This window comes from Canis lupus, chromosome 22 (assembly GCF_011100685.1).
Source record: "Canis lupus familiaris isolate Mischka breed German Shepherd chromosome 22, alternate assembly UU_Cfam_GSD_1.0, whole genome shotgun sequence".
NCBI lineage: Eukaryota > Metazoa > Chordata > Mammalia > Carnivora > Canidae > Canis > Canis lupus.
Window position 1 is genome coordinate 25,272,786 of NC_049243.1, and position 22,753 is coordinate 25,295,538.

Consider the following 22,753-nt stretch of genomic DNA (forward strand, 5'->3'; position numbering starts at 1 on the left):
TCTCTGCCCAATGAAATTAGAAAGTAGAAACTTTTGGAATTACTATATGTTCATGATCACTATCCTCAGATAGGCTTTTAACATATTGCTGAAATGTAATGCAATTCTCTTGTAAGCTTACTTTCTTACTCACTATGTCAAATATTTCATTCTGTTTTCTAACTTCTTCTGAACCAAGTACTCATTTTCCATCTCCTATCCAAACCTCAGCTGCCTTCATATTTTGGTGAGAAAAAAAAAAAAAAACAATAGCTCTAAGATTCATATTTCCCATTTTCTTTCCAACAAAAACCATCAATACTGATATTTTTCCTCCAGAGTATTCTTCACTCCAGTTACAGGGAATGAACTCCTTTCAAATATCAACAACCTCATATATGCTGGAATCTCATCCATTCTCAACATGATCATTTTCATTATTTTCTGGATTTTAAATCTATTTCTACTGAAAAATTTTAATATTAAAACCAGCTATAATCTCTCTCTCTCTGAAAAAGAGCAGATTCTTGACCTCCAATCTCATTTCATTTGCTTTTTTTTTTTTTTTTTTTTTTCTTTTTTTTTCATTTGCTTTTTTATCTTGTTTCTAGCATTGCTTTTTGAACAAGCCGTCCACACAAATAATCTTCATTTCATCACCTATTACTCAATTCACATATCAATTCAGTCTCTACTGGCTTTAGCAATTGTTGGGATCATGAAAGATTATTAATTTAGTTAAGCCCAAGTAATCTGTCAGGTTTCTTCTTTATTTCCTATATACTTTGCCAACATTTTTTTTCTAATTTCTTATTTCTTTAATATGTCTCTGGTTGTTCCTTCCTAGTCCTCTTTGGTTGCTTCTTTGCCCCTTTTTAAGTAGTGGAGCTTCCTCAGATTCAAGGATAAATTTCTCTTTATATCCCACTTTCCATGGTTTTAAGAGGAAATCTTGTGTATCCCCATAGGTGTAAATATAATTTTATTCCATTGGTTCTGAAATTGTAGTGCCAGGTCAGATTGCTCTATCTATCTATCTATCTATCTATCTATCTATCTAATCATCTATCATCTATCTCTACCACCTATCATTTATCTATCTATTCAAATGTACAGTCAACATGTCTACATTTATATCTTACTCACATTTATCCTTTAGATTTTCCAAAATTCAAATCTTGATATCATCTGCCTTTCTCATCTGCTGTACTTTCTACATTCTCTTTATTTTTAGGTGACTAAAAATAATTCCATCCATTCACTTGCTCAAAATCAGTACCACTACCTCCATACTTTGTTTATTCTTTATTTAGTTCTCATGTCTAAGTCACTACCAAATTCTGTGATCCCTATCTCCAAATATAACTAAATTTTTTTCCCATTTCTCTTCATCTCTACTGATACAACCCTACTCCAACTTGCTCCTTTCTCTTCCACTACCAGCCTCTTCATTTACATTTGTTCCTGTCTTCCATCCAGAACCAAAAGTAGTTTGTTTCCTTTTTAAATAAAAGTTAGATTATTTATTAGATTAAAAGAGCTCAAGATCTATCTATTGCCTTCAGAATAAAACCTATATTGCTTAGAAGACCCTACATGATCTGCCCGCTTTCTGTATTTATATCTCCTCTCTCACCATTAGCTCTGTTGCTTTCTATCCTCCAGGCATAGATACCTTCATTCAGTGACTTGACAATCAAACTCTTTTCTACCTTGCAGTCACCATATAAGCAGTCTTCTATTTTCAGTGTACTTCTTCTAACCTCCTCACCAAATGAACCATTTTCAGATCTTAGCTAGAACATCATCTTCCCAGGGCATATTTCCTTTTCACTTCAAACTACCTTATCTCCTCATATTCTATACTTTCTGAAAACTACTGCCTTTTTGTCCTAGTAATTTGGCATTTATTACTTTGTTGTTTGTAAAATATCTATCTTTTCCGCTAGAATATAAGCTTACTGATAGCATGAATCATGCCTATCTTGCTTAATCCTCTATCTCCAACACCTAGGACAAGACATAGTACATGGTAGACATTCAATAAATAATATATTTTTATTCTTAAAGAAAAGAATGCTCACTCTATGACTACTAGACACTGTGGATTTGAGTATAGGCTGGCTACAAGGAGAAGAATATGATAGCTCCGCTAATTTCAACATCTTGTGTTCCCATTTAGTCTACCACTTATTATAATTTAAGACATTTGTATTATTTTTATATACTTCACATTTTATGAACTTTCCAAACTTACGCAGTATCTGGGGCATGGTCAACATTGGGTCAATAACAAAAATACTTTTCTGAGCCACAACATTCAAACTATGGATGATGGTGAATCCCCCTCATTCTCTATGTGGATATTTCCAGGGGTCAGTTGGCCTTCTCAGGTGAAATTCAGTCATTTTATTGAAATACATTCTGAATACCATAGTATATACAGATCAAATAGAATTTTCTTCGCTGGCTTGGGCAGCACATAAATAATACTAATATACCATTTATATAGTAATATATACTCCTAATTCAACAAAAAAAAATTAAAAACTTGTTAGAATGCAACTTTCCACAATTCCTGAAATCTAAGTATAAAGAGATTTACCTACAGCCTCTCAGGCAGAAACAAAAACTTACTAACAAAGGAATTTGCATTAAACTTTTATATATTTTCTCCAACACTGGGAGCTAAATGAGAATAGAGTTGCATGTACCAACTAATGAGAGAAAGGGTCAAAAATCTCCCAAACCCAAGTATTCAATGTAATATTTACAAGTTATCACGAAAGGAACCTATTGAAATATATACAAGAACTCAGAGCATATTTTATTTGTGCATCTAATCTAAGAACACTTGGGAAAAATCCTGGCCTGACCTAAATAATTTTTTCCTGACAGTACAAATGGAGGAAAGCTATAAATATTATTTTATTCCCTTTATACATACACACACACATGCACACACACATGTTTCTACAAATTTAAATTCTATATGTCCATGGAATATACAATATAAATCATTAAAATAGGAGTCTTGGGCAGCGCCGGTGGCTCAGCAGTTTAGCGCCGCCTTCAGCCCAAGGTGTGATTCTGGAGATCTAGGATCGAGTCCCACGTCGGGCTCCCTGCATGGAGCCTGCTTCTCCCTTTGCTTCTGTCTCTGCCTCCCTCTCTTTCTCTGTGTCTCTCATGAATAAATAAATAAAATCTTTAAAAAAATAAAAAAATAAAATGGAGCCTTAAAACAAGCGATACACTGGGTGGGGGTGGGGGGGACTATACTACTATTAACATATTTTAGGCAAAGGAGATTTTTCCAGAGATCTCAAACACAACTACAGATTCAGATTACAACTGATCTCTTTGGTTTTTAAAAATGACAATTGCTCTACTAAATATACTAGACCTGAATATCTTAGGGTGGAGCCAGGCATACATAATTTGCCATGCTAACTCCTCCACTTTATCACCAATTTGCTTTTGTCAGACTTTCTCACCTCTGCAAATAGACATAAAACCACACTTAACAAACCGGAGTTCTGGATTGTTTACTATGCCTTTACTGATGCTAACTGGTTGGTTTGTCTTTCCTAGTTGCTTTCTGATGATAAACTGTGTTTAATTGCCCTCCAGCTATGCCCTGTCTGGTGGTTCTCACTTCTCTCATTCTTCAAACACTTGTATAACATCCCAAGCAACTCACTCAACTAAGGCTCAGTATATCTTCAGTTGAGATGAAAAAGTATTTTTTAATATTTTATTTGTTTATTTATTTATTTGAGGGAGAGAACACGAATGGGGGAAGGGGATGGCGGAGACAGAGGGAGAGGAAGAGGGAGAGAGACAAGCGGACTCCCCACTAAGCAGGGAGCCCTATGTGGGGCTCTATCCCAGGACCCTGGGATCATGACCTGAGCCAAAGGCAGCCACTTAGCTGACTGAGCCACTCAGGCATCCCATATCAAGATGCAAAAGTATTTTGACATTGACCAGAACCATCATTCTCTGCTCTTTGATTTAAATGGATATAATGAAAACTAGTGCCTTAGATTTCAAAAATTGTATTTTAAGATTTAAATTTTAAGTTTAAAGTGACTTTTGACTATATTCTAAATTACATATGCTAAGTGGAAATAGTGTGACAAGTATAATCCAACTATCTTGGCAAACTAGAAAGCACTTTTACAGCAGCTTTATCTCTACTCTCACACATTTCCACATTTAGAACATAAGTAGTTAACACTTGTTCTGTGCCCTTTCTGCGCCAAGGTAGAATTAAATAGACATCCAGTAAAATCTGTATTTCAGATACACAACAAATACACATTTTAGTATACATGTGTTCCAAATATTCCATAAAACATAACTAAAATATTATCTGTTGTTTATCTGAAATGCAAATTTAACTGGATGTCCTAAATTTTTGTTTATTAAATCTGATAGCCCTATATCAAACTCTTGTCCAAAGCAATGCAAAAAAGCAGTGAGAAAACAGAACTAAATTCTATTCTAGAACAGAATAGCAAAATCAATCTGCATATCTCTTTTGACTATGATGGTGATAGAATTTGCAGATGTATCTGGGTTAATGGGAGGCACACAGCTATGACTGAAATTATTCTAATATAAGGGATTTGCAAGGTTAAAATGGAGAAAGGAATTAAGCAAATTGTAGAGAAGAATTTCTGCAATTCTGTTCTAGAGAGTCAAAATTAAACTAACACAAAAATGTATGTAAGTCATTAAAATATTTTTACATCTGGGGCGCTTAGGGAACTCAGGCATTTAAGCAACTGACTTGACTTCAGCTCAGGTCATGATCTCAGGCTCAAGGGAGCAAACCCCATGTCAGGCTCCTTGCTCGGAGAGGAAACTCCTATCAGGATTCTCTTTCTCCCTCTGCCCTTCTTCTGCCCACCCCTTCCAATAAATAAATAAATATTTAAAATGTTTCTGTTTCAATTAGAATAAGTCTATGTCATAGTATAGGACACATGTTCCAAGTGATTGGCAAAACATTTGAAAGTTTAAGACTAAAACTCCCTATATTCGCAAAGGATTTTGTGAAAGTACTCCTAAATACATATAGGCCAAGACATCTATCTAATACAGTTTTTGCTAAATGTTTCCATTTTCAATTCTCTAATTTTTATTTTTAAGGGAAATGATAGAAATAAAGGCAGAGACTATTCTAATCAATGATCTTGAAGTCCCATTTCAGGAGCCTTTAGAAAACTATCATTAGGGCACTTGTGTAGCTCAGTGGTTGAGCATCTGCCTTTGACTCAGGTCATGATGCCAGGGGTCCTGGGATCAAGTCCCTTATCAGGCTCCCTGCAGGGAACCTGCTTCTCCCTCTGCCTATGTCTCTGCCTGTCTCATCAATCAATAAATAAAATCTTAAAAAAAAAAAAAAAAAAAGAAAAGAAAGCTATCATCAGGCTTTCCCTCTCCCTACTGTATTGTTTATCAATATGTAAAAAATCAAAGGTTTTCTTTTTAAAATGATACATGTTAACTCAAAAAAAATCCATTTAGAGAGGAGGGTCTTAAGGATATCAGGGTACGGGCAATTAGGTTTAAATGAAAAAAAAATAAGAGGATCCCTGGGTGACTCAGTGGTTTGGCACCTGCCTTTGGCCCAGGGCGCGATCCTGGAGTCCTGGGATCGAGTTCCGCATCGGGGTCCAGGCATGGAGCCTCCTTCTCCCTCCTCCTGTGTCTCTGTCTCTCTCTCCTCTCTCTCTTTCTGTCTATCATGAATAAACAAATAAATCTTTAAAAAAATCAAATATAACTTCAGAAGAATTCCTTGCATATGTCCCAAAAAAGAATGCAAAAATGGTATTGGCTTAAAAATACCTTTCCTTGTTCCAGCATAAAGACACAAGGGAGAGGAAGTTCATTTTTTTGTTCCCTGATGCTAAAACTCTAAAGCTTCAGGAAATTTCTTTATTACTTAGTACTGTATGTTCTAATCAAGCATAAAGAAGGAAAGTGACTACTATCAAAGGACCCATAAAAAGAGTTTATGATGTTTCAGAATCAGACAACATAAAAAAGGACATATTCAAATTAGAAACACTATTATAAAGTGTGATTCTATAAGGAATCTCCATAACAGTCTTAATAATGTGATTAAAGAGACAAAGTAATAGCAATATACACAAGTACTAATTAGAACATTGAAACTATTACGCCTCATGTGGGAGACAAGTCATAAAATTCAAAGAATATTTGTAAGAAACACTATCAGACTGGCTTTTAAGTTTTTTAGTGCCTGAGGCAGATTTTGTGAACTTGTGGTATGAGTTGAAAATGTTTAAGAGAATTCAATTGGCCTAATAATGCATGCTTGTTTCACAATCTTATTATAATGTAAAAAAAAATTAGAAAGAAATACTTTTTCTATAGTAGGCTCAATAACATAGTTTATGCAGTCTAAAAATTGAACCAAATTCCACAATATTCCAGATAATAAAACTGTTAAAAAAAAAAGCTATATATACCATTGCTGTGTTGCTATGAGTTTTAGGTGAGTAGAAATGATAATAAATAGAAATAGTTCTATAACTAGAACAAGGTTATCAGTTCAACATTTATTGTATTATCAACTATTTTAATGTGAAAAACTGTATTGAAAGCATTTATACAGAACATAAAAGGAAGTTGCAGTTGAATATATTATTTGAGATATTCAAAGCAAAGAACAATAGAAATAAGAAACCAGGATTACTCTCTAGTTTTACTCATTTCCTAATATGGGGCCATAACTTAAACTATCTCCTTTTTAGCAGTGAGGGCAAAGGAAAATATGGTCAATATAATCAATTATTGATTATTGAGACATTAAGAAAATAAGACTGAAGTAAATTTTTATTTTCAAAACATAGTATACTCTTTTCTAGGAAGTTTAAATCTCACATAGCAAAGGTGTGAAAAACTGGAGAAAAAAATGACATATATTAACTTTCTTGATTAAGTCAACATATTTATTAGTGAAAGGGATTTTTTTTTCATCCTAGAATACCTAAAAACATAACCAGGAAATTCCTCTAAGGAATTTTTAAAAGTCTGAATTAAATTATTTAGAATTATGAAAAGGAGAAACAAACTAGTTACTCAAAAAGGGACAAAACACCTGTAGTGAAAATCAGAAATTTATCTTGTATACTTATTTAAAGATGATGGAAAAAAACGATTTAACAATATTTTCAACAGTATTTATAATATTATAAAGAGTTTCAGAGTTCTTTGGTAAGAGCTTTTAAAATAGGTCGATATTATAAAGCCTGACTACAATTAATCCAAAACGGTAGTAAGAGAAGTAAAATAATGAATGTTTGTAAGGCTTCTGTTGGTCTTGAACAATGTGAGAAAATTATTTAGCACACAAATAGTAGACTGAATGCCAATCAGGCTGATCTGTATATACTTTTGTTTTTGTAAAACACAGATAAATGAAAGTGATCTATGCCCTCATCAATTTGTTTATGTGGAGGGTTCACAACGGAGCTCCACATCACTCATCATCAGGTAAATACAAATTAAAACTACAATGATATATCACCTCACACATGTCAGAATGGCTAAAGTCAACACCACAAGAAACAAAAGGTGTTCGCAAGGATGTGGGGATCTGCACTGTTGGTGGGAATGCAAACTGGTGCAGCCACTCTGGAAAACAGTATAGAGGTTCCTCAAAAAGTTAATCATAGAAGTACCCTATGAACCAGCAATTGCGCAACTTAGGTATTTACCCAAATAATACAGAACCATATGTTTTAAAGTCAATTCATCTGGAGATAGGGTTAATACTCCATGAAAGCTGAGAAGTTTGATAAAAAATATTTTTTATGAAAAGAATTAGCATATATTTGTATGACATACATAACATTACCCATCTTAGATTGAGATACGAACTCTGTAGGGCTGCTGTGAGGATTAAATGGTAATGATATGTATGTCTGGAACCTGTAAGTTTTCTGTAGTGATGACACAATGATGATGACAATGGTGGTGGTGGTATCAATGGAGATAAAATAACCTGGAACACGGGGAAGATTTTAAGCAAAGAAAATATTTCAAAAACTATTGTCAGCTCCATACAAAAAGAGAGAAGACTATTCATAGACATGTAGGTGAATGGTCTGCCATGGCATGGTGGTGACTTTGTATGTCTCCCTATAAATGAAATAGGTGAATCTCACCTTCAGTATCACCCAAGACCTACTTGGCAGAATGGCCTCTGATTCTCCCAGGAATATGTCAAATTGGCAGTCTTATAAGAGGCTATCACAAATGCCATTTCCTATCTACCTCTCTATCTCATGGGAGGCTCCCCATCTTACTGGAGGCAGTTTCTCATCCACCTCTATAGAGCTAGTAAGGCATAGAAACTTCAGTCTCACCTCCCTTATAAAACCACTTAACTACAGTCTAGGTTGGCTTCTTGGTGGCACATCAAACCATTCGCTCATGGCACCAACTGTCTATGCCTCTGGTTCTGTGACACAGATAATAGACACCATGCTATTCTTGCTGATCTCATCTGTGTTAAATAATCAATAGCCTTGTATGGTGGCAGATGATAGCTGCACTTGTGGTGAGCATAGAATAACACAGAGAAGTTGAATCACTCTGCTGTGAACCTAAAATTGATGTAACATTGGGTGTCAACTAAACTCAGAAAATAAAAAGCATGAACAAAGCCATTTCGGCATATGGTCTCCCTACAGGCTGAATATATGGAAGATTAGAATACTGACCTAACAACTGCAGTAGTCACTGCTATATAGGAACTACTGGATCTCTCGACAAGCCAAAGATGATACTTCAACTGAAGACAGCTATCTAACAAGATGAAAATTCTCTAGTACATTGAACAAAATGTAAGCATGTCTGTATAAATGATACAGCACATATTTATAGCAACTACCTGAAAATCAGCTAGCATCATTACATGAATAAAATGACAGAATAGTTGATAGAATAGTAACAATAATAATAATTGTTCAGTATTTTCAAAATGCAGCCTACTAAATCCTTAACATGCATCATTTTATGTAATCACTGATATACTCCCAGGAATTATTATTAAATGCCATTCTAAAAAAAGTTTTACTTGCTGGCACAGACTATGAACTGTGAACTATGTATGACCTCTCCAACTTCACTGTCCTTGAGATTAAATATTAAATATTATTATTTCATAATCTCCAAAAATGTATAGAGCAGTTTTATTGGAAATTAACTGAAGAGACCAATTATTAAAATAACTCCATAATTATGAAAAGACAAAAATAATCAAATGCTATAACACATTGTTAAGTTTGAGATTCATTGAAGCATTTAAACACACTTATTAAACTCTTGGACTTCATTAAAAATGGACAGATATATACCATATGTCCTTATTTATCATTCACTTCATCACATATTCTGATCTTCCATCAGAAGAAGCATATGCCACAGAAAGCAGAAAAGGATCAAACTAGGATTTTTCAAACAGTCTTAAATTATAACTTTGGTGTACTGCCAAATGACCATCTGCCTTTTATACTAATTAGACCTGTACCATTTAAAATATACCACTTAAAACATGGATTCATAGTTTGAAATTTCAAGATCACAGCACATTTTCTAACTTAAGGAAATACTTTATCATACTAATAAAGTTATTTTTAATCTTCAGTATAGAAAATAAATTGACATGTAAAAAGAATGTATTAAATGCAGATTTATGTCTTAAGTATGAACAAACAAGTAAGAACTAGGAAATACATATATCTGAGAGTAGAGATTTATGTGAAACACTTTCTATTAACAAAGAGATTCAGTTATTTCCAGTCTACTGTGAGTGTATAAGGGTCTATCTGCAGAACCATGTACTGGGGGAAAATTTGAAAGTGGCAGTATTACTTACTAAATGTAGAGCTATTTAGATTATCTATTTCTTCATGAGTGAGCTTTGGTAGTATATGAGCCTCAAAGCATTTAAATGTAAAGTTTACTGATAGATGATATACCTCACTGTTTTTAAAATATTAGTAGGATATATCTTGGTATCTCTCCTTTTCCCCTTTTTGTCTGTATTTATCCACATGGCTAGAGGTTTATGAGTTCTATTTCTTTTTTGAGAACTAGCTTCAATATTATTGATTTTTCCCATTATTTTCCATCTTATTGATTTTTGTTCAATCCTTGTTATTTACTTCATTCCATTTATATGGATTTAATATGCTTTTATGTTTGTTCTAGTTTCTTAAAGTAGATGCTTAGACCACCTTTAAAACTTTACAATATTAATACTTAAAACTCTTAAGTTGCTCTTAAGTCTATTCATTTTTCATTTCATGTATTTTGAACCTGTATTATTAGGTGAATCCATATTTAGGACTGCTATTTTTTGGTAAGTTGACCCTTTTATCCAATGTAATATTTCTTAACTGAAGTCTACATTGCCTTATATGAATATAGCTACTCAAAATGTGAATTGTTATTTTCCTGGTAGTTTTCTGTTCTTTTATTGTGCATCTTTGTATTTAAAATAGTTTCTCATAAACAGTTTATACCTAGTCCTTATGTAACTGTCAAGCTGATACTTGTTTCCTTATAATTGGGACTTTACAACATTTACATTTATTGGAATTGTGGACACAGTTTGGTCTCAATATACCATCTTGTCCTTTGTTTTCTATTTGCCCTATTTTTGTTTCCCTTCTCTCCTTTTTCCACTTTTTTGTTGCTTAATTGAGCATTAGCTTCATGAGTTCCATACCTTACTGTATATTTTTAGTGGTTATTCTGTGACTTCTGAAATAAATCTTTAATTTACTATAATATATCTTCAAATAATGATATATCATCTGTTATTTAAGAACCATAAAATAGTACACTGAATTTTCCTCTTCTCACTATCTTATGCTGTTCTGTTACATACATCATTTCTGCATATGTGATCAATTATCTTTGCTTCACACAGCCAATTATCTTTAAGAGATTTTAAAAATAAGAAAAATCCTTTATATTTCTCAAATATTTACCATTCCTGATACTATTCTTTTACATTAAAATTTCCACCTACTATCATTTTCTTCTTTATCTTACAAACTTAAATTTCCTAGAGTAGTCACAGAATCAGATAACAAAAAGAAATAAAAAGCACCCAATTGGTAAGGAATAGGTAAAATTTTCACTATGTGCAGATGACATGACACTATAGAAAACCAGAAAGACTCCACCAAAAACTACTAGAACTGATAAATGAATTCAGTAAAATGTCAAGATACAAAATCAATGTGCAGAAAAATGTTGCATTTCTACATACTAATAATGAAGTAACAGAAAAAGAAGAAAATAATCCTATTTACAATTGCACCAAAAATAATACCTAGATATAAACTTGAGGTTAAAGACATATATTCTCAAAACAATAAAACACTGATGAAAGCATTGAGGATGACACAAATGGAAACACATTTCATATTCATGGATTTGAATAAATATTGTTAAAATGTCTATATTACACAATCTATAGATTTAATACAATCCCTATCAAAATAGAAACAGCATTTTTCAGATAACTAGAATAATTCTAAAATTTGTATGGAACCACAAAAGACCTCAAATAGCCCAAGGAATCTTGAAAAAGAAAAGCAAAGCTTTTCTCCCCACAGGGAGCCTCCTTTTCCCTCTCCCTATGTTTCTACCTCTCTCTTGTGTCTCTCATGAATAAATAAATAAAATACTAAAAAAACAAAGCTGTAGTAACAGTATGATACTGACACAAAAATAGATACATAGAAGAGAACAGAACAGAAAACCCAGAAATAAACCCACATTTTTATGGTCAATTAATCTTTGATGAAGAAATAGGCAAGAATACATAATGGGAAAAGAGAATCTCTTCAACAAATAGTTTTGGGAAAACTGGACAGCTCCATGCAAAAGCAATGACACTGGACCACTTTCTTCTACCATACACAAAAATAAAGTTTGGGTCTTTAAAAATGTTTAAAGACCTAAATGTGAGACCTGAAACAATAAAAATCTAAGAAGAAAGCAGAGGCAGTAATGTCTCTGATATCAGCCATGGTGACATTCTTCTTGATATGTTTCTTGAAGCAAGGGAAATAAAAGCAAAAATATACTATTGGGACTATATTAAAAAAAAAAGCCTTCTGCACTGAGAAGGAAACAATCAACTAAAAGACAACCTACTGAATGGGAGAAGATATTTGCAAATGACATATCTGATAAATGGTCAGCATTCAAAATATATGAAGAACTTCTAGAACTCAACACCTCAAAACAAAATAATCTAATAAAAATGAGCAGAAGACATGAAAAGACATTTCTCCAAAGAAGACATTCAACAGAGCATGAAATTGCTCAAATCACTCATCACTAGGGAGATGCAAATTAAAAGTATGAGGTATTACCTCACCCCTGTCAGAATGGATAAAATGAAAAACACAAGAAACAACAAGTGTTGGTGAAGATGTGGAGAAAAAGGAATCCTCCTGTGCTGTTGGCGGGAATGCAAACTGGCGCAGCCACTATAGAAAAGCAGTATGGAGGCTCCTCAAACATTGAAAACTGAGCTATTCTACAATCCACTAATCACACTCCTGTATATTTATACACACCCCAAAAATACAAAAAACTAATCCAAAGGGATAAATGTACCCCTGTGTTTATTGCAGCATTATTTAAAATAGCCAAACTTATGGAAGTGTCCATTGATAGATAAATGGATAAAAAAGTGGTAGGGGTGCCTGGGTGGCTCAGTTGTTTGAGTTTCTGACTCTTGGTTTTAGCTCAGGTCATGATCTCTGGGTTATAAGACTGAGCCCAAATTGGGCTTCTTGCTGAGGGTAGAATCTGCCTGAGAGATTCTTTCTTGCCCTGTCCTCCTTCTCTAGCTTCTCCCCCACTCATTCTCTCTCTCTAACAAATAAATAAATAGGAGAGGTATATACACACATGAATGTTATTCAGCCATAAAAAGAATGAAATCTTGCCACTTGCAAAAATGTAGGTGGAGCTAGACTATTATGCTAAGTGAAATAAGTCAGAAAGACAAATACCATATGATTTCACTCATATGTGGAATTTAAGAGAGAAAACAAATCAGCAAAGGGAAAAGGAGAGGCAAAAAAACCCAGACTCTTAACTATAGAGAAGTGATATTTACCAGAGGAGAGATGGCTGGGGGGATGTGTGAAACAGGTAGAGATTAAGGAATGCACTTACCATGATGAACACTGAGTAATACATAGAAGTATTGAATTACTATGTTTTACTCCTGAAATTAATACAAGACTGTATGTTAACTATATTGTAATTAAAATTAAAAAAGCAATTTCCTAAAGTATAGGCCTGCTGGTGATGAATTTATTCAGTTCCTGTCTAGAGAAGTTTTCATTTTGTCTTCATTTTTGTTAAATATTTTCAGGGAAACTTTAATTTTACATTAGCATGCTTTTTTTTTCTGCTGCTGTAAAAACTATCTTTATATATATAAAGTCATCTGATAACATACCTACTGCAATTGTTTTTTTTTTTTTTTATTTCTCTGTGTGTGGTATTTCCTTTTGCTCTGGCTCTTTTAAAATGTGTCTTTCACTGTGTTGTAAACAATTTGCAGAGTGCTTTGTTCCATTTTTAATTATATAATCCTTCTGCTTCAGATTTGTCGAGCTTCTTAGATTTATGAATTTATAATCTGAAATCAAATTGATAACGTTTGGCCACTATTTCTTTAAATATAAATTCTTTTTTTTTGGACTTTATTACAACATTTAGTATTTCCCTATAGGTAACTGATGTTCTTTTATTTTTCTATTTATCTCAGTTTAGATTGTTTCTACTACAATCTCTATTATTTCTCTGGTCTTTTTACAATTTTGATTAATCTGCTGTTAACAATCCCCAAACCAATTGGAATAAAAAATGGTAATCATTTATAATTATTTGTTATCAGAATTTGTGGGTTAGTTGGACTCCAGTGATAGTTCTTATTAGGACTTTCTCTGTAATCAGAGAGCAGCTGAAGCCTGAGTTATCTCAAAGGTCTGTTCACTCATACCTGCTATTTGATTCTATTAGTGACCAGAGACCTCAGCAGGCTCTTACTTACCACTACAACATGACCTGCGCTTCTCCCTGCATGGTGGCTGGGCTTAAAGATGGGCATCCCAAGATGGCTAAGTGAAGAAGTGTTTCCTTTTCTATCCTAGGTTGGGAATTCATGCGGCATTACTTGGATCACTCTGTAATAAGAAAATGAATTATTTAAACCTAGCTTTATCTGACATATAAGTTCATTAAAAATATATATAATTAAAATAATATATATATTTTATATTTAAAAAGTCATTTAATTCTATTAAACTTATTGTATTCATCTTTGAAAATGTGAATAATGTTGTTCCACAGGGTTTAGGAAGTAATCGTCTTAAATGTTAAAACTAAACATTTAGTTACTATTTGCCAAATGTGTTTTTGTAACTTCCATTATCCCATTATTGAGAATATCCCCATAAAACTGTAAATATATGATCCTTTAACTGAAACTAGACATGTAAAATATTTATTGAGGATTCTTCTGTTCAACAAATATCAGGAACAGTCTTGGTGGTACAGAGTGAAGAGTAAATTGGTCATGACATTTACCTTCATAGAGATTACAGTTGGAGGCATATATTGATGGAACAATTATTTAAGTCACTTTGATAAGAACTTTAAAGAAAACCATAAGAATAAAGACCAGGGGACATATGACCATCTCTGGATATTTGGCAAAGTTTCCATAAGGAAGGCTATCTCAGATAAAATTTATTGGTTATGTAAAAGGCAATCTGGCAAAATGAGGAGAGAGAAAAACTTCATGCAATCCTTAAAATAGAAGGGAACATGGTGAAAATAAGGTCACCAGGAGTGATTCACCAAGAGGGGAAGAGGCTGATTAGCAAGGATTCCGAAGAAAGAGATAGAATTCAGAATATGCAAAACATAGTATAAGAAGTATTTTTATTTTTATCTTAAGAGAAGGAAAGAGTATTAAAAATGGAAGAAAAGCAATCTGAGCACATCTGCAAAAAAATACTTTGGTTGCATTGTAACTGTCAATGGAAAGGAATAAGGACATTTTTATCTCAACAAATTTTGCATGTGATCTCACCAGGTGATTTCATCCCTTATAATATTATAACATAATATATTTTGTATAGTATAGTACTGTATATGTTGTATCTTATTATATTATTTAAAATAATTTAAATAGGAATTTAGAGATATGTTATTCTGTTACCTTTAAATGCTTGTATGTCACTTTAACATTTAAACCTTATGAAAACTAAACCCCTTCAATAAGCAAAATAACATCTCTTCAAATTATAACATGGATTTTTGAAGCTTCCAATGAAGTTATTTTTGAACTGAGAATCATTGGCTCTATGCCTATGGCAGCCAGGAGAGAAAATACTCTGTTACCCCTATCTACAGAGTCACCAAGGTAGTACATAATTTGCCAAGAAATCAATTTCTCTAATGAAAAATGTGTAAGGTCTTTATAAAAAAATATAAGCATGGTGTAATCCTGTAACTTCTGAATTTCATATAAGAAAGCGAATCCTGATGTAAAACAAATCCATGTTGTCATAAAGTAAAATTTGTATAAAATTTCATATGCCTCTAATTTGTAACATTCACTTATCATAAGAAACCTCAATAAACTGTGCAGCTGGCCAATAATCCAGATGATAGTCCAAGGAATGAAGAAAATTCTTAAAAGAAAAAGAGCCTTCTTCACACTTTTTGCAAATGTTCACAAAACTTACATGATCTCACTCTTGCTCCATTCTGCGCTATGCAGAAGGACAGAAACAAACTCCCTTCTTTAAATCCTCTTCATAACACACAATAGTATTTACGAGGGTGATAGAATGTTTAAAAGATTTATAGGAGAGATAAAGGACAGGTTTAAATCTTTGGAAACTAAAGTAATCATATGAACATTAAATGTTAGTCAATGTTACTGTTAGAATATATTTGGCCACCACAATTTTAAGAATTTCCACTGGACATTTTCCCAACTTTTGCTAGGTCTCCTGCTATCTTCTTTATTATTTCTCTGCAGCTTTCAAATTTAGAGTAAACATTCATTCATTGAACAAGTTTTTATAGGAAACTCACCATGTTCCCAGGTCCCTTATGAGACATGGTGATTCAGTATCAATAGAATCTAGTGCTTTACTTCAAGAATTTCATAAGGTCAGCTAAAGAGACAACAAACAGCCATAGTGTAAATAAAATTCCTACTGCATTATGGGCGCACTCCATTATGACAGGCACTTCATTTTAGAAGTTCTATGTGGTATAATGAAAAGTGTCTTAATTTTCATGTCAGTCATATATATGTTCAAACCCCACATCTTCTTTTCCCTTAGCACGACAAGTAACAATATTTCTGTTTCATGAGGTGAGCATATGATTGCCTTATATTTTTTACATGTGCATAATTAAATGAAACTACATGGCATGTGCCTAATAACTTTGGTTCCTAGATTATTAAATATTTCAGGGCTTAAAATATATGTTTTCTGAAATAATAGTTCAGTGATATGGTCTATAACACAGAGATCTATGGAATTACTTATTTGTAGGTTAATAAATTATAATTCCCCTCAAAATGGTACACATTCACCTATTTTTACTAATGAAAAATCAGGAAACTTAAGTTTTTTGTTTAAAGTTACAATCATACAAATTACAAATTTAATTTGTTTAGGGTGTGCCAAGGCAAGAGTTTCATGTGACATTCTACTTTCTGGGTAACAACTGCTTGCAAACAGAAATACTGTATTTTATATTCCACACTTGGGGATTCATAAAAATTATACTGTACATTACTTGAATAAGCACTAAAGTTATAATGTCTGTTTTCCTTTGTTCAACTTCATGGCAACAACATTGTTTTACTTTCTTTTTTACAAAATTATTGAACGATGAACTTCAGTTTTTCATAGCACCTATCAGACTGCACATCATGAGAAAAAAAGTTCTGTTCAATGGTAAAAAATGCTTTAAATTTATCCATAATATTTGGAACAAATACAATGTTAAGCCCCAAGATTCATCTTACCAAATTATAATATCAAAGACTCATAGATAATTTATAATTTCCTAACATGGATCTTGAGGAATTCAAAAATAATGAAATATTCTACCAAAAAGACTTTTTTTGCCCCCTCTGACACATAGTAAAGTGCTAGGCTCTTAAATGTAGGTCAACAATGATTTTCCATTATGAATTTGAAATTTAACGAAACATGTGGAACCCAATTAAGACATAACTCCTTCTCCGACTGGCTTACTTCACTCAGCATAATACCCTCCAGTTCCATCCACGTTGAAGCAAATGGTGGGTATTTGTCATTTCTAATAGCTGAGTAATATAAGGGAAGGGGGAAGAAATGTGTGGGAAATATCAGAAAGGGAGACAGAACGTAAAGACTGCTAACTCTGGGAAACGAACTAGGGGTGTTGGAAGGGGAGGAGGGCGGGGGGTGGGAGTGAATGGGTGACGGGCACTGGGGGTTATTCTGTATGTTAGTAAATTGAACACCAATAAAAAATAAAAACTGGGTAAAAAAAAAAAAGACATAACTCCTGTTTTTACTTCTATGATCATTGTAATTAATACCATTAACCTGATTTCTTTAGTGCCTTTCACCTGTTCCAACTAAAGAAAAAGCAGTATTTTCCACCACAAGGTAAGATTGCCATATTTGGTGGTGCATTTCCGTGTTAATCCCCAGGTTCAAGGACTCTGCAGGCCACCAGATGTGGATCTGTACTTTTACCTGTGTGTGCTTCTATTGTGCAAGAAAATAACATATAAAGGAGTTTAGCTTCCCAGCTCCCCTAATATTCAAATAATTACTACTCAGGAGGTATGATTCATTGAACTGAATTAAATGCCCTGGACCAGAAATCAGTAAGAGGGGAGGTATTCCATATCTGATTCTGTCCCTATGTAACGATGTTCTACAAATCAAGTTAACTCACTTTCCAGAATCACCGTTGCCTCTCCTGCAGCTCTGGTTAATGATATCCTGCTTAACCTACCCTGTTGTAAAATGGCACATGAGACAAAGTGAATTATGAAAAGAGTACTGATTTTTTCACAAATGGAAAGTGTTATCATTTATTTGGAATCACAGGATGTTTATGATGTAAGAATTATATTTCTGAAAAAAATTACTATTTCTAAGATAAAATTTTATATCTCTTGCCCACCATGCCTCACACTTCCCTCTGATTGGATATATTGAATCCTATTCCTCACCTGTCCAATTAGATTTCCTATCCATTTCACCTTTCTAAAAGGAACAAACCTTGTGAGATAAAATGAGCAGAAGAGTAAAATTAATTCAAACTTTTCTATGAAATTTTTTAAAAGTTTAAAAAAGTAAACTCAGACACATGTATACACGCAGATACCCTCCCCCACAAAGGAAAAAAATTCTCCTTAAATCCTTTTTTATCCTCTCATCAGTTTCTTTTCCATCCCGACTCTATTCTGGTCTGAGTCAAAAGGGCTGACAATTTTTTGACATTTGTTCTTTTATTTTCTTCTCCCTGTTTCTGTTTTAAAGAACAAGGCCAACATTCTCAGATATAGGAGTAGTTCTGAATTCATAAGAGGAACTACTTGTTTGTAAAGGATTCAAGAGTTGTCATAAAGTCTATTCCATAATGAGGTGTCAGTGTGTCATTTACATGATTCACATGGGGTTGACAGCTGTTACTGAGGATTTCACGCTAGCAGCTAAAAGTAGGAAAACTCATTTTAGGTGTGTTGATGCTAACATGGCTAACATGTGAATTTCTGATTCATGTTGCAAAGAATGACCCGAAGGATATGTAAGCACAAAATGACTTGGGGTATAACAAAACTCAGAGAGGAAAGAGACTGATTTTAAATGCCACTGATATGAAGGTGGTAATTCTTACAGGGCACAGGTCTTCAGAAACAGGTTATCAGCTTAAGAGATTAATACATTACAAATCCTCTTCCTTTTTTAGAATTTTTCAATGGTTTGTGTCTTCTATTAGCAAGGGAAGACTTCAGTAAAGTAAGATGCAAACTCCAGTACTGCTCTGAGCTAAGTAAAATAACAGCACAACTGAACCTTTTTCTAGATACTCCAACTTGTTTTTGTAAGAGGGATCAATTTCCATACTTCTACCTCTTGTGTTCACTGTGCTGCCTGTTTTACCTACAGCCTGTTTCAAGATTTGGTTCACTCTGTCTCCACATATATTATGTGAATAGCAAGTATCTGTAACTATAAGTAATCAAATCCCATTCTTTATATGTAAAGATCATCAAAGGCATTTCTCTCTCCCCTTGAGTAATAAACAAAGCATTTTTCCTTCTATCTTGGGAAACATGGTGTAAATACAAGTGTTAGAATCAATAATGGATTTGATGAGAAATGATGAAATGATAACAATGATGAGTTTGTTTCTACCATCTGTTACAGGCAAGCGTGACTTCATTTTCTGCTTTCCCAGTCAATTTATAATGTTACTCTTTCTCAATTATTAAAACATTAAAAATTAAGTGAAGGAACTCTATGATGGCAGAATTTACTCATTATTTAGATTGTTTTAATCATACTAAAATAAAACTGTAAGCCAAGATATCATAAATTATTTTCTCTGTTTTAAGATTTATGAATAAAAATTTTCTCATTCCATTTGAGGGATTTCTATTTAATAGGATGACGGTAAGTCAGTCAGTAAACATGTGCTAACTATGTATCAGACACTGCCTGTATACTGGGAGTTGAAAGTTGAACAAGATAGAGCTTATAAATTCATTGTAATGGTGGAGAGAGAAAATATATTAAATGTATGGACTGGGTGGGTATCCATCGTGTTTTGGAATCACAACTTCTCTTTGGGTGCCTCTTCTACCTTCTGTGTAGACTAGGACAAATTAAACACAAATGTCCATTTGAGAATAATGAAAGCAATCTAAGTAAGGCTGTCCAATTCCCATTAAGGCCAGAGTGAACCCATGATCTGAGCTTGGCCAGTTGGGTCCTTCATACTCCAATCTGGAGTGAGTGACAAAGGCAAAGCCAAGGCAGCTGTGATTCATTCTCCCAGCGTTCACACCTTGACTCATGAGCAGTTTCTTACTTCCTTATTCCTAGCCCTCTGGAGGCTCTCTGGAGCCTTTTCATATTCAGACCTACTGTAACCAGCCTTTCCATCTATTCCACATGTTCCTAATTTCTTTTCAATAAATTCCTTTTTGACAAGCTAACATAAGCTTCTTATTGCTTTCAATGGAAGCATAAAAATCTATACAAAATTCCCAATGTTTTCTAGTAAAGGATGCAAAATATATAGACAGACAAATGAGAAATTAGATTCCCTTTTACTGAGTGAAGATTTAAAACTTCTTCTCTATCTCAAACCACACTTACACTAGAAATATCATCTTTCTCACAATGTTCTTTTCATACAATTCAAGCAAAACATTTTCACACAATCTCCAGTCATATCCAGGCCATTTGAGTTTCCATGGTATGTAATGGAAACAATTTTATAGCTTCAAAGTAGTAGGTCTCAAACAAGCTTTATCAATTTAGAAGAAAGAGCTATCCCCTAGAAATACAAAGTATTAAAAACAAATAAACAAAAAGACCTACTTGAAAGTATGAGAAAGTGTTTATGCAGGCAGCAGTGCTTTTTAAATAAAACAGATTATGATATGTAAGAATTTTAGGTTTATGGCTTTTTGGGTCTGCAGGTGCTCTTGTTTTATCAGATCTTATAAGTGAAAACTCAAAATTCTGCTAGATTTAGGTGGCAGAGGACACATTCATGAATCAGCAGAGCTGCTGAAAATTTAGAGAGAAAAATCCCAGGAATGGGATCAAAACCTGATTATAAATTCTGCTCATTTCCCCAGCTGATTCCAAAATCATGTGCATGTGGGAATCACCAGAAAAACAGCCATCAGACCGGAGAGGAGTCGATGAAAATCAAACTGCTTCAGGTAGTCTGTTGCTCTTTTGTTTGATATCCCCTATTGTTTGTGTAGCTCAACCAGCAGAAAAGTTTAGCAAGAACATCAAAGTATATGAGTATTTTCAAAAGAATATTAGAAATCATATTTAAATTATTATAAGAAATATATTTTAACACCTTTCACAACCCATAAAATTACCCCATCTAAGTGGATGGGTCAATGGTATCTAGTAAGTTATAGTTCCATAACCACAATCTAGTAATACACTATTCCCTTCTTATCAAAAAGTTCACTTTGTCATTTGCAGTCAATCACCCTGCCCACTCCCAGTCGTAGGCAAATAATTTGCTTTCATTCTCTGGAAATTTGCTTTCTCTAAGAATTTTCATATTGAGTGGAATAATTCATTATCTTTTAGCATCTTCTGTACTTAAAATATCTTTGAAGTTCATCCATGTGTTTAGCATTTCTAGTAACATACTACATTATGCTTATCCATTTATCAGTTGATGGACATTTAGACTATTTCTTGGTTTGGGCTATTAAGAATAATGCTGCAAGAAGCAGCATGTTCCAGAATCTGTGTGGACAAAGTTTTCTTTCTCCTGAATATATATGTAGGAGAGGAATTCTTAAATTGCATGTTACGATACAATATGTTTACCTTTTTCAGAAAAGGCCAAAGTATTTTCCAGAGTGGCTAAACTATTGTATATTCCCATCTGTTTCTTCCCATCTTCAACACCTGTTACCATTAGTTCTCAATGATAGCCATTTTATTAGGTATGTAATGGTATTTCACTCTAGTTTTAATTTGCATTTCCCTAATGATAATGAGGTTGAGCATTTTTCATGTGCTTCTTAGCTACTCATGTATCTATAGATAAAATATCTTTATATCAGCAAATAATAATATGAACATAAATCAAGAAAACAGTTTTTAATAGCATCCAAAAATAAAATACTTGGGAATAAAATAACAAAAGTACAAGACATGTACCTTGAACACAACAAAACATTGTTAAGATAAAGAAGATCTTTTAAAAATGGAGAGACCTGCTACGTTCATGAGTTGGAAGACTGTCTAATCAAGATGACAACTGTCTCCCAAGTTTACTACAAACTTAGTGTCATATCTATCAAGTTTCCAACAAGACTTATGTAGAAGTTGACAAGCTGATCTTAAAATTGTTATGAAAGTGCAAAGGACCAAAGACAGCCATTGCTCATTTATTCATCTTCTTAAAAGATGAATAAAGTTTGAGGACTTACAATACTCTTATAAAGCTTAAAATCTACAGTAATCAAGATACTGGAGTATTAAGCATAACAATAAAAGACTTACATCCAGAATATATTTCTAACAGATACATGATTTGTAATTGTTGTCTCCTAGTCTGTGATTTGTCTTTCCATTTTGATAGATATAGAGATGTATATGTCATTGATTTCTGCAATCCTGTATCCTGACACTTACAAAGAGAGAAGACATCATTGTCATGATCATGATTTAGCTCTAAGTTTTTTTTTCATAAGATATAACTTGTCAGGACAAAAAGTTACTTTTTATTCTTACTTTACTGAGAGCTTTATTGCAAATGAATATTTGATTTTACCAAAACTTTGTGTGTCTATTGGGATGGTATTTTCTCCCTCCTATCAAAATGGTTAATTATATTGATTGATTTTGGCATGTTAATACAAACTTCCATAGCT

At 33.3% G+C, this 22,753-nt stretch overlaps 1 long non-coding RNA gene across 1 annotated transcript; it reads left to right on the top strand.

The window, feature by feature from the left end:
• The first annotated feature begins 16,429 nt into the window (after window positions 1–16,429).
• On the top strand, window positions 16,430–21,096 carry LOC119865135. Its single transcript, XR_005376024.1, has 3 exons — window positions 16,430–16,465; window positions 17,710–17,759; window positions 20,978–21,096. It is a non-coding gene; the product is annotated as an uncharacterized LOC119865135 (long non-coding RNA).
• Window positions 21,097–22,753: the final 1,657 nt, after the last annotated feature.